The 15,622-nt window shown below is 38.7% G+C and overlaps 1 long non-coding RNA gene across 1 annotated transcript in view; it reads left to right on the forward strand.

Annotated features, from left to right (window-relative positions):
• LOC124156851 overlaps positions 1-1,990 on the forward strand; it is a 60,490-nt gene extending 58,500 nt beyond the window's left edge. The window contains exon 2 of the long non-coding RNA XR_006864409.1: positions 1,170-1,990. This is a non-coding gene — a long non-coding RNA (uncharacterized LOC124156851). The remainder of the gene's footprint in view (positions 1-1,169) is intronic.
• Positions 1,991-15,622: the final 13,632 nt, after the last annotated feature.

Here is a 15,622-nt window from a genome sequence, read left to right on the forward strand (position 1 = left end):
ATCACCTAAGAGATAGCAGTAGCGTTTGGAGCTTCATGAGCCTTGAGCATCTGTATGTGGACAGGATTTTTATCTTTCTTTGGCAAAGGAATGCATAGTTTTCTTTTATAATTCATTCATCTTTTGGTGTGCAGTTGCTAACATGCACGCTCCGCCACTGGATCCGACAGAAAAAAATAAATGAAGAGAGATATTTATCCGGACGGATAGGTAAGGGAACATTTTCCCCCCGAACGATAAATGACTTTGATTAATGCTCGGCGTAATTTCCTTAGAGCATTTGCTTTTTATGGGTAAACGGCTGGTGTCCTAACACCCTCCGCCACACGCCTTTGAGGTTGCTTGCGGCGTCGTATGATGATGCATTTTGCGGTGAGGTCATTTACTTTACTTGAGCTTTTTAAACATGGAAAAGGGCGTCTCAAATGATTGCGTGACGTAGGAAATTATGGCCCGAGTCATTAATCGCCAAAGTTCGGCTCCAGAGGTGCATGTGGCTCTTTGGCTCCTTAAGTGCGGCTCTGGCACAAATATCCACGGAATGCACAATAATATTTTCATTAAAAAACTTGGCAAGAAAATAATTACATCCTATTTTGATAAATTAAAATTCTTCTATAAATCCAGAACATGTATATTTTTTGTTTCAGTTAAAGGATAGATGGGTAATTAAAATTTTATATTCTTATAAAAATACGTAAAGAACATCGAGTTTAATTTTATTCGTTTTCGTAAACGTAAACACAAACCATGTACAAGCTACCGGCTAAATATATTCGTATGTTTTCGGCGTACTCCGGTGTGATAGATTAGGCTTCCGCGGTGCGCTGGTAATGCAGGCTGTATATTCCGGGTTTCACCGCGTCGTGATTGCGTTGGGAATGAACGTATTGCGGGATTGGGGAACTCAGCACCTAACAGCTTTCGCAAAGTAACTGAGATTGAGAGAAGCTCCGCATTTTAGCTTAAGTATATAAAACCGAAAGTTTTTGAAAATTTTAATCCCGTTTTACCGTGAAATAAGCATTATAACCGGTGAATATTTTAAAATTAATTCCACCGTGGATTCATTATAATTTTGATAATCGAAAAATATAATAGAAAAACTAAGCGCTGGTGGAAAAATGGATGTGTTAAATATGTATTGATACTTGTCTTCGCTCTTACAGGTTGCTCCCCTGGGAGGAAGAAGGAGGAGAGAAATGGTGTATCTAGAGAGGACTATTTCGAAAAAATATTTGGCGTTCGAAGAGCTCCAAGCTGTCCTGTTATTGTCATCTATACTCCACCACCACCACCCAACACACAAATACCACCTCCATCGCCGATAGATGTTCTTCTGAATACTGACCCTTCCTATTTCCCCTTACTTTCCTCACCCTCTCCCACTTTACCCACCTCTACCCCACCCGCCTTTACCACTTCCACCCATCGCCGGCCAACATCTAACCAACCGAGTCCTCGCCAAGCAGCGCCTCGTCAATCAACCTATCTTCAATTAACCACTCGCGAATCCAAACCACCCATCCCGAGAACCATACATGTTCGAAATGGGAGAGGAAAGGATCTTATGATATTGTATTTATTTCGAATCATGGGTGCACCCAGCGGGGGGCAAAGGGATGCCATTCCCCCCTCTAGAAGGGAAAAAAAAATTAGTTCAGAACTAAAGTTATGAACAAGTTATATACCGTCTGTTTTCATGCACATCAGCGGCATATGTTCCGGGGTGTTTTTATAATGTTCTTGGCACATGATTTTGCCTTTTCCTACTGTAAATCAACCATTTTCGATGCTGAACTTGGGCAGAGAAAGTCGACTCATATTTAACTCATTTTCCACTGAATGTTGTTGCGGTGTGCGCATCCGTATAATGCCGCTGTGAAAAAGTTTTTCTGATCTGTACTGCACTCTGTGATTTCTGAACTGTGGAACTTTTTTGATAACTTAAGTTTGCCAGCAATAACAAAATAAACATTGTTTTATCTCGCATCATATTTTTTAAAATTATTTTTCCCGAAAAAGTTACCTTTGGAAAGAAATATTATAAATTTTAATGATAATTGTATAAGAAAATATTATCTGGGCATTAATGAGTTGGATTGAATTTCCGGGTCTGAGAGAGCTAGAACTTCAGCAACTAGTGTTAAGCTTGCAAAATATACTAGATTCGAAGCTCATCGAACCAATAAAACATTTTCGCGTCTCCGAGGGCAGCCATATGCTAACGGCAGGTTCGAACACGTTCCTCCCACATCCGAGGCCCTTGAGAGATATGACGGTCTGGTGAGGCCAGGACCTTTACACGTGGAGGAGGAGGCGAGACATGGAGGAAGGGGACGTCAGGACAGGAGGGAATTGGAAAAAGAGAAAACATAAAACAAAAAATAAGGAAGAACAGCCTTGTGAAGGGGAACAGTGGTCTGAATGGGACAGAAAGGGAAGGGGGAGAAGGAAGGAGTCTAGACGAGGGAAGCAAAGAAAACGTTGAAGGCTGACGGGGAAAGGAAAAAAGAAGAAAAGAGGGAAGAAAAAGCACCTGTGGGTCAATAGGGAGTGGATAAGTAATTGGGATAGTTTTTGGAACGAGGCAGAGAGGGAAAGATGGCTGTGGCATGAGTGAATGCCATTTTACACGGGGCACGTATGCACCTGCTTGCACAATCTGACGTGTGTACGAAGGCGCAGTCAAAATTGCGTCGTTTAAAGGGGTGTATTGCTAGAATTCGTGGACGTGAAATGAAAAAAAAGCCCGTTGTAATTTCGTTCATGTATTCGCACAATTCCACGCGATTTTAGAAATTTAAGCAGTTCTAACCTGCGCAAAACCCCCGTTTCCGTGCCCTGCGTAAAACGGCCTTAAAAGTTGGCTGTTGAGAGGAAGACGAGGATGAAATAAAATTTATTAAAGTGTTGTGATGTAATGAGTGTAAAAATGAAGAAATGGATCGTGCTTAGAAACTTTCGGTACCTTTACTCTCGCAATGCCCACTCGTGTTGTTCTGCGTTGAAGGATGCTGGAGCGGCGTCAACGCCCGTAAATACCTACGATTGAAAAAATAGAGACACCTTGTAATCGTGAGATTTCTCCAACTATATCCAAATTCATGATTTTTCAATACTTTGTTTTCTTACATACGAAGTGAAGTAATTGTGTTTTATATTTCGGGGGGGTTCGGACCCCCCGGACCTCCCCTCTCGCTATGCCGCTGCAAAGGATCTTAACTGAACCTGGAGTCCAGGGATTGGAATGGCTGAGTTAATCGAGTGCACCTATTTCGTCACATCTTTTCAACTATACTCGTATTTTTTACTTGCTCCCTCTTTCCAAGCTTCATTGGCCCTTTTTCTTGCTCTCCAAATATTCTCCCTCCTCCGTTCCCAAACGGCTTTACATTCTTTTTCCCTGCATCAGAGAACCCCCTCGACCCCCTCCACAAAGCATTTCAGTCCCTCGCCGAACCTCTCACTCCTTACATACCCCTTTCTTTCATACACTCATTCTTTTTATTAGTTTTTTCCCCTTTCTTCTGGATCTCATTTATTTATCCATTCATTTCTCGCCGCGTGCATTATTTAAAAAAAAGTCTCTCCCGACTTCGAGAATTGGAGGAGGCTGAGATCATTGGAGCTCTTCATCCGTCTGCGTTGAGTCCGTATGCGTGAAAACTTCCATTCTTTTCGTGTCCTGTGAAGTCGTGTAGGCCGAGCCCTTCAGTAACTCCATCATTCCTTACTGTATGAGATCCCTTTAGCCAGTGGCGTCAGTGGCGCAGCGAGGGGGGGTTTTGGGGGTTAAAGCCCCCCCCTAGAGCTCAGAGAAATTTTTAAGTTTAATCCATTTTACTTAATTGGATTGATATTACTAATAAAATAGTGCATGGATTAATAAAATATCCCTCAGTGAGCCGAAAAACTCACCATTTTGAACCGCTTATCTTAAAATTCCGCACTTACCGCTTATCCAGGTGAGTAGTCCATACCCCCACACACACCGGTATTAGTTGCACCTAAACCTCTCCCCCCAGCCTTAATTCCTTGCTGCGTCCCTGAGTAGTGTAGCCAGGACTTTGAAATGGGCGGGGGCGTTTCCGGAAATACGGGGCCCATCCGGGTTGTATGGATAAAATCCCAGGGTATAGAGGGGTTCAGAGAAAATTTTGGGATAGGAAATGCGATTTTTAGGACTCAAAAACAGCATTTTTGCAAGAGTAATTATTAGAACGAAGTATGTGACGTTTTTGGCGCCTCTTTTAAGAGTTCAAGGGGGTGGGGGAACCCCTCCCGGAAAACGCCTCCCGTGGTTACGCCACTGTCATGAGCCACAGAACGTTAAGCCTTGAGTTTCTTGACCAGCAAATTTGACGCCATTTCCACGACAGAGTATTTTTTCACCGAAACATTTCACAAAAGATTACAATACCTCCACCGCACAAACTTCAACAATCGCCCACAGAATCAAATTCGCTCATCTAGTAGACCTAGAAGTACTAGATAAGCGGATCTAATTCCGTGGGGGATTGTTGAGCGTTTGTGCAGTGGAGGTATCGATTATGATTTATAGTGGATCGCGGTGAAAAATGTTCGCTAATGTTATCGCAAACTTCATAATCCGATTTCTTGCAAGGGTTTATCCATGTATCATAGTCATGGGTCAGCCAAATCTCTCTCTACGCTGCGAAATTCCATCACCCGAGCACGGAAATTAAAAGCTCAAAGAATGTTCATCGCATGAAAGCTCATTGATATCTTAGTTTTCTTATGGTATGTAAGCTTTTTTTTGTTTACAATAGTTTAAATAATCGCTCATATACAGAATTATAGCGCATTTTTCAGGTTACGGCACAATATATATAATATTTTTGCTACTAAATGAATTGATATATCGTTTTTTTTAATATAGAAGTTAAAGGCTTAATGATAAAACAGTTATGCGAAGTTTTATCTTATTCAGAAAGTCAGTATTTTAGTTGTTGATGCAAATGTAAAAGCCAGTTCCGTGCCACGCACCCAACGAAATCACAACTTTGGCAGTCTTTTCGTTCTCGTTATAAACGTTATTAGTTTGAAAAGAAGGGCTTTGGTGCATATTTTGAATGCGAACCTTAACTTTATGTATACCGTATGAAGTAGGTACACTAAATACTAATTTCAGATTGACTTACCAATCTGTAAAATGGAAGTATGTATGCGTGCGACAAACAATACTTATATGGTCAAATCAATTGCATTAATCCATTCCAAAGTGGCTCTTCTTCTTAGATGATAGACATCTCCCAATGCCTCCAGCCACTAATTTCCCAGCAATCTCCTTTCATCTTCTCGTAGTGTGGAGTACAGCGTGGTTAAGAAAAACGAGCCCGTAATATCACAGCAAAGGATCTGCTGATTGCAGGCACATATTATTGTAAATAACTCATCAATCGTGTGGGTATAACACTTCAACTTGGCAAATCATGTTGAGTTACTGACCGTAGGTACGCGACAACTTAGAGAGAGTTATTTAGCGTAAATTATTTAGAGAGAATTTTTTTCGGCCTTTCATTTTCTCATTTCGTTCTCATTATTCTGCTTTCTCCTTTCATCGTCTTTCTCCTTTCTCTTTACATTACTTGTTTTACTCTCTTTCATTTCCCAAGTTCTGCTACCTCTGCTTGGCAATGGGTGAAAAGTCTTTCTGGTGGATGTCGCCGATTACTTTCTGAATGTAAAGAATTTAACCATAATAGTGTTTCAGAAGTTCTCTTCCAGAATTTATACCTTCCACAAGGCTGAGTTCTTCCTCCTGACCTTGATGCAAGGCAAGGAACACGCGACGTCCCGCTATCTCCAAGGAAAATGTTGGTCGATCCCGGAGACCATCTTGTATCTTCCCCCTTGTGGGTTAAGTTTAATCTGAGATCTTCCAGCTCTTACATACCATCAATGAGCGTTTATTTGGAAATGCGATACCATTTGAGACACAAGCACGCCTTCATTCCGAGTTTTAAACTTTCCTTCTCCCGCATTTCAACGTGATAAATGTAGATAAAAGAAGACAAATATTAGTAAACCGCAGTACTACGTTTTTTGTTGATTAGACATTTGTATAAGCTAAGGATATACGTAGACTTGATGAACTTCTAAGCGTCTTAAGATAGAATTATAGAACTTGTAAGAACGACTTATAGACCTTGTGAGCGTCCTAGCATTAATATTATTTAGTTATTCCTTTTTAAAGCCAAGAGCACTTTGGGCTGGCAGTACCGTATCCTCTGGACAGCATTTATCTTCATGAAGTATATTTAATGTAAACCAGGGTCTGTATTCATTCCATTCTCGTTAGACGTGAAGGAGCGCTGAAATTTTTACGAATCATTTTAATTGGTCGTTAAGGAAGATCATCAAAACCTCTTTTTAAAATAGCCAGCCTCACAGTCGTTATATTTTTGAAAGGAAATGGATTATCTTTCGATGCGAATAAGAAACGGCATCTTCCATTGTTCAACAGCTTGAAAATGAAGGGCCTCCGATTACTTCGTGGAAGTGGTTCAGTTCATTTAACGGGAATCATGCAAACAAAAGAGAATTTTCCAGAAACAAGGAGAATACCAATGCAAAGACGAGCGGAGGAATTTAACGAGCTCGTGTGTGGTATCTTTCCCATTGTTAATTGGCCGTTCATTTCAATAATTTTGAAACCATCCAATTACGTCCAGTGTTTTATTTACTCATAAGTAATTATTTTCTCAATCTTGTTGGTTCCTCATAGCTGGCAATTTTCCTTAGCCACTTTAATGTGCTTCTGTGATTGCTGTGGATCTTATTCACATTCATACATCTTCATAAGTGTAAGCTGTGCTGGTACAGTAAGCATACAAGCCGAAATCCCAGAAGTAATCGGGCATGCTCTTCAATTATATCTTGGATATCTATCTCACTTGGCACCATCGTGGGTATTTGACCGGAAGTAGTTTGTTCCCAGAATGCCCTAATGAATTCTAAATTATATTAAGGTACATACTATCGCTCTAGCAATTAAATGTACTAAAATAAGGTTAACTTAAGTCAATCTTACTTTATTCATTCTGCTATTGAATTTGTCATAACCTAGAAGCCAGCATTTATAGATATTTACAAATAGCCTCTAAACACACGCAAAAAGGACATGCGCATCGTCCCAGTACTATTATAAATTCAATCACTATACAATTAAAACAGTTTAAGTAAATTTTAGATAAGGAAGTCCATTCTTAACTTGGAACATAGTGTAACAAAAGACCAGTATTTGGCCGTAGTGAAACAAGTTACCCTCATATATATCTTAGAAAAAATAGCCTTATGAACTGTAATAAATTCTATTTTTTTAAATTTGATATCATCAAATAATATTATTATAAGTATTTTAACTATATACTACGGTTATTTAAGATTTAATGGAATGACTTAACCTTATGTTATTAGAACTAATTAATGTAATTATAATCAAATTAAATTTTAAGAAGGCAATTAATAAACCTCAATCAAATACACCAGCAATTTAGGAGTGAAAATATTATTTACTATATCTTGGTTTCTTGCGTTAGAGCTAAGCTTTGTGAATCTAATAAAATTACTTGTATGCGTTTTGCTTCATGTTTTCCTTCCAGGATACTCTTCTTCAAGTGACGAAGGCATCATGTCGTGGGGTAGGTACTTATCTCGGTTCCTAACAATCCTTCACTCGTTTCCCAGTCATCATTTAACTTAACCCTTCCCCACCATTTTTTTTCCGTCCCCAAACCTCCCAAATGCTTTACTCTGTCCCACCTCCTTCCCCTGCTTCCTCCTTATCTCAATGTCTACGCACGCCCCAAAGTCACCGTGTCAGATTTCATCTCCGAGTGACCTCCTCCGATGGAAATGAAGGCGAGGGCAAAGAGTGCGGCTGCAAAAAAACACATCAGCACTAATGTTAGGGACACTCTGTTTGTTTTCGCACGATGGTTCGCATTAGTCATTTCTCTGAAGGGAGAAATAAGACTGCCACAATGAAATAAATGGCATAGAATGCGGTACAATATATTTTTACTATGCCCCTATTATCACGCTGGGTGTAAATTCATTGAACGAGGAACTTGAATCAGGAAAAAACTGCATGATACATGAAAATGAACATCGATGTAATTAAATTAAAAAAAGATAACATAAACATGAAGGCCTGAGGAACCAAAGGGTACAAGTGATTTTTTTCTAAACAGAGCTAAACAGAAATCGATATAATATATATACAGACTCTACATGGACAAGGGATACGAGTGAGTCTCTGTTCTGTGCTGACATCGAGTAATACATCAAATTCACTAATAAATATGTAGTTCGTCTCGCTTGTTTTCTTTACTTAATTTTTGTACGTAACTCTGTTTAGAAAAAAAATATCACTTCTACCCCTTGGCTTCTAAGCCCCACATATGCGCTTAAAAGATTGCAAAATTAAATTCTTTGAATTTTTAAGCACGATAGGTTTATTTCGCTTTACATTGTGCAGAGTAACGATTAGTCGGTATATTTTTGAGTGAATAAACGGAACTTTAATGATTTTTTTTTCAAGCAGAGAATTAAAGAAATTCAGTAATTAAATCCGGATTCTTATAAAGGGTTAATCCAAAAAATTGATAAAAAAGGACACCATTTTGTATGTGTTATCTTCTGGGCTGTTTCTGAGCTGATATTTAGGATTGCAGTGAGTTACCAATGGATTCAATTCTTTCCTGGAAAATGTCAACAAGGATCCTTCATCTTATACAAATATTAGGCTAATGGAAACCTAAGTAGGTGTAGGCTTGGATTAAAGGAAATGATTTGATGCTTAGAAGTGTCATGATGAACTCTTCTCTGTTTTTTCTCAGGATAAATTTTCCTGGAAAACTTGGGATTAAAAAAAATTGAAAACTCACCATGAGCGCACTATACCTTCCATAGCTTAGCAATTTTTAAGAAATAAGTTAAGACTTTGATCAACCATCACCGGTAATAAAAATTATCTTGTAGTATATTACATTCTTTAAAAATTTATTTCCCACCCATGTTAGTATTGCTCAACCATCAATTTCATGGCTTGATTGCAATGACACCTAGAAAATAATTATTGAGCCGTCGAAGTATAAATCAGAATAAAGTTTTGTATCGTGGAATAGATGTACTTCTTTTATTTTTCACTATTGACTTAATTCCAAAACGTTAATTACATAACGCCATAATCTCTTACACTGCCTTCAACCTACCTTTTATTTTATATCGATCTTTAAAACACTTTCATAAACGACAATCAAATTGTAATGGGAAGGTACCATTTAAAAAATATTTCGTGTTCATATAGAACTCCTTCTTCCATGCTTAACTAGTTCATAAATAATTTGTTAGTATGCGTAATGTTCTTTTTTGATCGTGAGGTGTGCATGTGGGACCCCTATTGCATGCTGTATGCTGGTGATCGATCACCCCCTGCCAAACACCCTAGAGGTGGCTCGCAGGGTATTATGTAGACGAGGATGTAGTTACGGTTTCTCAGATAGTAGAATTATTCAAAAGTTCTTTTCAAACTCACAGCTGTTACACCAGCATACTAACGAATATAAGAAAAACTTCGGCGTACCTCCTTGTTACCAATCTGTAAAATAGATAGCAAATGCACCAATGCATCGCTAGTGATTGTGTAATTTCAAAAGAACCTAAAAAATATTGTTTGACCTCTGAATTTCAGTGAACTGAAAATGTGTCTCAATCAGAAATTCTCATAAATTCTCCTGTCATTGACGTTGAGCTAGTTCTAGCATGCCTTAGGCTTCTAACCCAAAGGTCGTTAAGCAGGCAAACATTCGGTGGGTAATGGCCACATATAAACTCCCTAGACGGAATATTATCGGAAATTTTCGTGCCCAAGGGATATGAAGCTGGCTCTACACGAGAGGTTATTGTGAAATTATAGCTAGAAGTATCAGCGAAAGAAAAGTACAAGACAAATATCAAATGAAAAATATACGTCATAAATCAGCGTGAAATTTTGAGTACTGAAATGATTTATTGCTATTTGAGTAATTTATGACCGTTATATGGAAGAAGTATTCTAGTGAACCCAATTATGAGTGTGTAGCGAGTGATTTTGCAAGGTGTATGCAGAAATCGGGATCCACAACTTCATCTACATACTGCCTCGCAAGCCGACTCAAAAGGCGTGTGGCGGGAGCTGTAAGGTCACTAGCCAATAAAAAATAAAAAAGAAATGCTCTGACGAAATTACGCAATGCAATAATTGAAGTCCTTTATTATTCCGGGGAAAAACGAATTCATATATTCTATCCGTTTGATAAAATATCTCTCATAATCTATCGTTCCGTTTTATCAAGCTAACAGAGTAATTGAAGCGGATCTGCGATGACGTCACCAATCAATGAAAGTGTGTGGTAACGTTCGCGTTTTTTTACTTTAACTTATGAGGAATGGCTTACAATAGGAAGATTTTTTTCGTTGTAAGATATCATTCCTTTTTATCTTACGTCTTCTGCTAATGCATTGCATTTTGAGTTTATTTGAATGATACCATTTCCTCAAAATATCAAATTTTACAATAAAGTCAATGCTGTCTTTAGAAATACAAACGAATAACTGCGATGGATTTTTGACGATTTTACTTCTTGGAAATATATGGTAACAAGATAGATATCTATTCTTAATGAAGCTTAGCGCTATTCTTAATTAGCAATCAAAATGTAAGCCTAGCGCGTAGCCTATGAGTCTCTAGCGGCTCCCAGCCTGATTCATTTAACATCAATGCAAAGCTTTCTGTACCGGAAAATATGGAAAATTACTACGGCGGCGGTCTCTTTATTGTTAACTAACATTCAGCGAAAACATACGGAATCCATCGTTACATAATCCGGAAAAGGCAAAATAATTCCACGTTCTCAACGCGGTTTGGAGCTCTGAACTATCTAAAAAAACTGCCTCGTTTGAAAAACGTAGTCGTTGGAGCGAGGAGCCGAGGTTCATTCAAGGATTCCAAAATGTATGCAAGATGGGACGCCTTAATGATTCAATGAACCAACCCGCCCTATCGTGCCATTATCACGTCTGCTGAAAATTATTCCATTAGCGAAACGAAGACCACTGCATCAACGTGCATTAGTCCCAGACTCGGCATAAATTAGGAGTTGTGATGACGCTTGGGCGAGGAGTCTGGAAATGAGGGAAATCCTAAATCTTCTTCCCACTTGTCTTGCTGTTTGTTGATTCGCTCCCGTACGGATTAAGCTACGGAATTTCCCCAGCCACTGTGAGATCACTGGGGGAAGAGTTTTAGCCGAGTTTTTGGGCAAAAGGAGATAATTTATCCTGGCCGCTTAATATAAAATCCTCATTAGTTTCTTGTGACTGTTGAAATAAAATGAGCTCACCAAGGCCGTAGACTTTAGTGGGCGAAAAAAGTGGAGGACAGACACGGAATGATGGGGCGTCAATGCAGGGAAATACAGCAAATTTAGCAAGTTTTCTGGTATTACTATCTACTACTTATGCTACTTATTTTTCTTTAAATAATAGGACACAAGGTTTCGATGAATAATCGTTGCCATCAGGTGTAAATTATTAGTTATTTATCTTATTATTGTAACCTTAGTTACGTAAGGGAATAAAAGTTTAATTTTGAAACAGACGCCACGGAAAAAGATGAATAAATGTAAGTTTCTAGTTAGTTTCTGGTGACTGTTGAAATAAAATGAGCTCCCGAAGACCGTACACTTTAATGAGCGAAAAAAGGAGAGGACAGATACGGAATGATGGGGCGTCAATGGCAGCAAATTTAGCAAGTTTTCATGTATTACTATCTATTACTTATGCTACTTATTTTTCTTTAAATAATAGGATACGAGGTTTCGATGAATAATCATTGCCATCAGGCGTAAATTATTACCTATTTATCTTACTATCGTAACTTTAGTTACTTAAGGGAATAAAAGTTGAATTTTGAAACGGACGCCAGAATAAGGAAAAAGATGAGTACATATATGAGAGTGCTGTTAAGGTCATTAAAACTAACTAAAACATAAAATTAAATACAGTGAAACCTGCCTTTGGCGAGACCTGAGTTAAGGGGAAACCTGTCTTATCCGGAAATCTTTGTTGCTCTTGGTGGTCGTAATAGGGTTTTATGTGCATTGGTGCCCTCTGTTAAACGGAGACTGTCAAACGCGGAAACGAAATCGATTCCCGGGCACGCGTATCTTGATTAAGCGGAATTGCAAAAAAAAAATCTGAGGACAATTTTTACCGCAAGGAAATTAAATCCTAAAATGAGCCTCCCCAGTGAACAATCCTAAAAATGGAACCAGCGAAAAGTGTCGCATGATCTTAGGTTTTCCCGGCGTATCAGCGGCAGAAAAGTTTCTCGGGTTTTCCACCGGTTGATGTTTTCCTTGTCTCCTGACGTTTCGAGCAGCGACTTGCTGTTCATCCTCAGGAGAACTGCCTTGAAGAACGGCATTCGGTAGATCCCCTGGGGATGAACAGCAAGTAGCCACTCGAAACATCGGGGGACATGGAAAACATCAACCGCTGGAAAACCCGAGAAACTTTTCTGCAGCCAAAAGTGTCGTTCGTTCACAATTTTAACCATAGTGCGATGCCATTCTCTTATTATTTCATAATAATTTCGTCTACATGTAGAATTTGAGTCAAACCAACCTTTTAGGCGACGCATGTAATGGACGTGATATGACTTCCATGGCCTCTTTTGAAGTGTCAGGTCTTGAGTTAAGTGGAATACTGTCTTATCCGGAAAAAATATTGGGGCAGAGATATTACGCTAACGAGAAGTTTCACTGCATTGTGTTTCCTAACTTTCCTACCCCCTATCCTTTCCTTCCTGTCTCCCTTTTTTCACTCAGTGAAGAGTACGACCCTGGGGAATTCATTTTCCTTCAACAGCTTAAAAGCCGTAGAAAGTTCATTTATTTGTATTTCAGATGACTATGTTGTAAAAAAAAATGAATACTCTTTTGCAGCGTCACATTTTGAATATTTCCACCCTTGATGTCACGGCATAAACTGTGAAAACAATATAGAATAAAATAAAATAACTTTGTTTTATTCCACACTTTATTTTAAATAGCACGACCCGGGTTTCAACATCTAGTGTTATCATCAGGTCTGATGATATATTCTATAATGAAGCAATTCCACAAAATAACGCCTGAGATTGTGTCCTATATGTGAAAGCAATCTTTCACTTTTCATTTAAACTATGTTTTTATTTTTTTCTTAGCCAAATTCAAACCATTTCAGGGGATAGCGTAGCGATATAATGTTAAACTAGCTTAAATGACCACCTATTCAGCCGTCACCTTCATAAGAGGCATATTTCCCACTTAAGCAATGTAAATTCCACCTCTTTCAGTGGTCAATCCATGCCCAACCAGCCTCTGACTGTTGTATAATTAGTTGTTTCAGGCGTAAATTTAGCGAATCTACTTTGACATGATGAAAAGTAAATAAAACTTTTTTATTCCAAATAAATGTTTAATGTACGACATAGGTTTTGACGTGGCACATCATCGCCTGGTACAGATGCACAGAAGACAGTCACACAGAGAATGAAACGTTTTATTCTTTTCATCATCTCTGACTATTGCTTTACAAGGCCAGAAAGGAACATCGATTGGGAATTCTTCCTTACCTGCTACCGACTTACTTCGTTAATAATACCAACGGCAAGTCGCGAAATTTACGCACGAAATGAAAGTTAAAAACTCTTACCATGTTATCTCGCCAATTTTTGGCAGAAGATTTACAAATAACCTATTTTTTTATCACTCAGTCCTGAAACCTACGTCAGCGGCCACTGAGAAATAATTACAATATCTATATTAAAATAAAGAGAATATATACCTCTCGACGAAATTTCTAGTGGATAGGAGAGCGAAATGGAGGGCTGCATCAAACCAGTTGTAGGATTTTTGACTGATGATGGTGATGATATCAAAATTATTTAACCGCTCGTTGGCAGGTCTCACTGTGTCATTGAATCGATTAGATAGGCCTCTAATACGCGAGAGTATTTATACAAGGGAAATGACGTCAATTCCTTTTTTATTTCTCCATAACAGCTTGGCGTCTATCGCTGTCAATTGTTGGCAAAAATAGTTAGACGATCCAACATGACTGAGCACATCCATCTCGGTGTCGTTAGCGTGAAGAAGCGACCGCACCCCATGACCTCTGCAGTGAGGCAGGCCCCGGTTTCTAGGAACGCTCACTCAGCCTATCCCGACTGAATCCACTCCAGGAATTAATACGCTTTCAGACTAGTGCTTTGAGAGTGGAGGGCGGAGCCACAATGAGTCAATCGCAGGAGAGTGGTCTCAGTGGCTGGGATTGACGCGCCGAGCATTGTTGACCGAGGAGATGTTTGTACGGATACCTATAAGGAGCACGAGCTTCATAAATACAGTGTCAAGGAAACTTTTATCCATCCCACCCACGCTACAAAGAGACTATTGGAAGTAGACGATCCCAAATCACATGATATTTACATCATGAAATTCGCCATAATATGAAGCAATTAGCGGTTCCAAATTCCACGTCAGGAATACTCCCTGTTACTCCGCTAACGTGCTTTTCGTAAGATATTAATAAGGAAACCCATTGAAATATTCATTAATTAGGACTGGGAGCCACTAGAGACTCGGATGCTGCTCCCTAGACTTACATTGTTTTGCAACTCAGAATAGATATCTTTGAGGGCAACATTCTCGAACCCCACAAGATCAGACAGAGTCAGATTCATTTTTACACCTGACAGAAACGATAAGTTAAGAGAAATATTTTGCCAAAAGTTTAGATATGGGCATTCGTTTTTACCTCGAACAATAAAGGACTTCAATAAATGCTTGCCGTAATTTCATTAGATAATATTCTTTCCATATATATACGGCTGGTTTCCTAAAAACGAAGTAACGACGACGTAAAATATAGAGAAATTGGTACTAAATGTTCCCTCATTATCATGATTGCCAAGTGCATTTCCTTCTAATTTTCCTTGTGCCTACGAGCCACGTCGACGGTGTAGTATTTTTATTATTATTATTAATATTAAAATTGTTACAAGTAGGCATTTAGCCTGGTGGTAACATGTACATATGATGAAAAAAAACAATAGAAAACATTGAAAAAAACAATAGAAAAATTGAAAAAAAACAATAGAAAACATTTGAAAGAACAATAAAAAACATTATACAAAGCCCTTGGTCCCTACTTTTTCAGCCGCTTTTTAAAACTATGTAAATTTTTCGGGAAGGACTCAAATAGTTCTGCTGGTAGGTCGTTCCAGTCCCTTATGGTCCTATTTAAGAAGGATATTTGTATCACTTTACCGGATGATAGAACACAGCCTTGGAATTGGTGGTGGAGCCAGTCATTAAAACGGCCTCCAATTTTTTTTTCGGACTTCAATCCCGAGGAGTATGCATCCAGCTCAAGGTTGATTGAGGAATTGACACTTTTTTACAAAGCAAATATATGCCATTAATTGGTGTCTAATGAGTGAATCTTAAATTGCTGCCTAATGGTGATACTTGGACTACCATGGTTGCCCAAAAAAGAAAAAAAATAG

Source organism: Ischnura elegans, chromosome 4, assembly GCF_921293095.1.
Source record: "Ischnura elegans chromosome 4, ioIscEleg1.1, whole genome shotgun sequence".
Taxonomy (NCBI): Eukaryota; Metazoa; Arthropoda; class Insecta; order Odonata; family Coenagrionidae; genus Ischnura; species Ischnura elegans.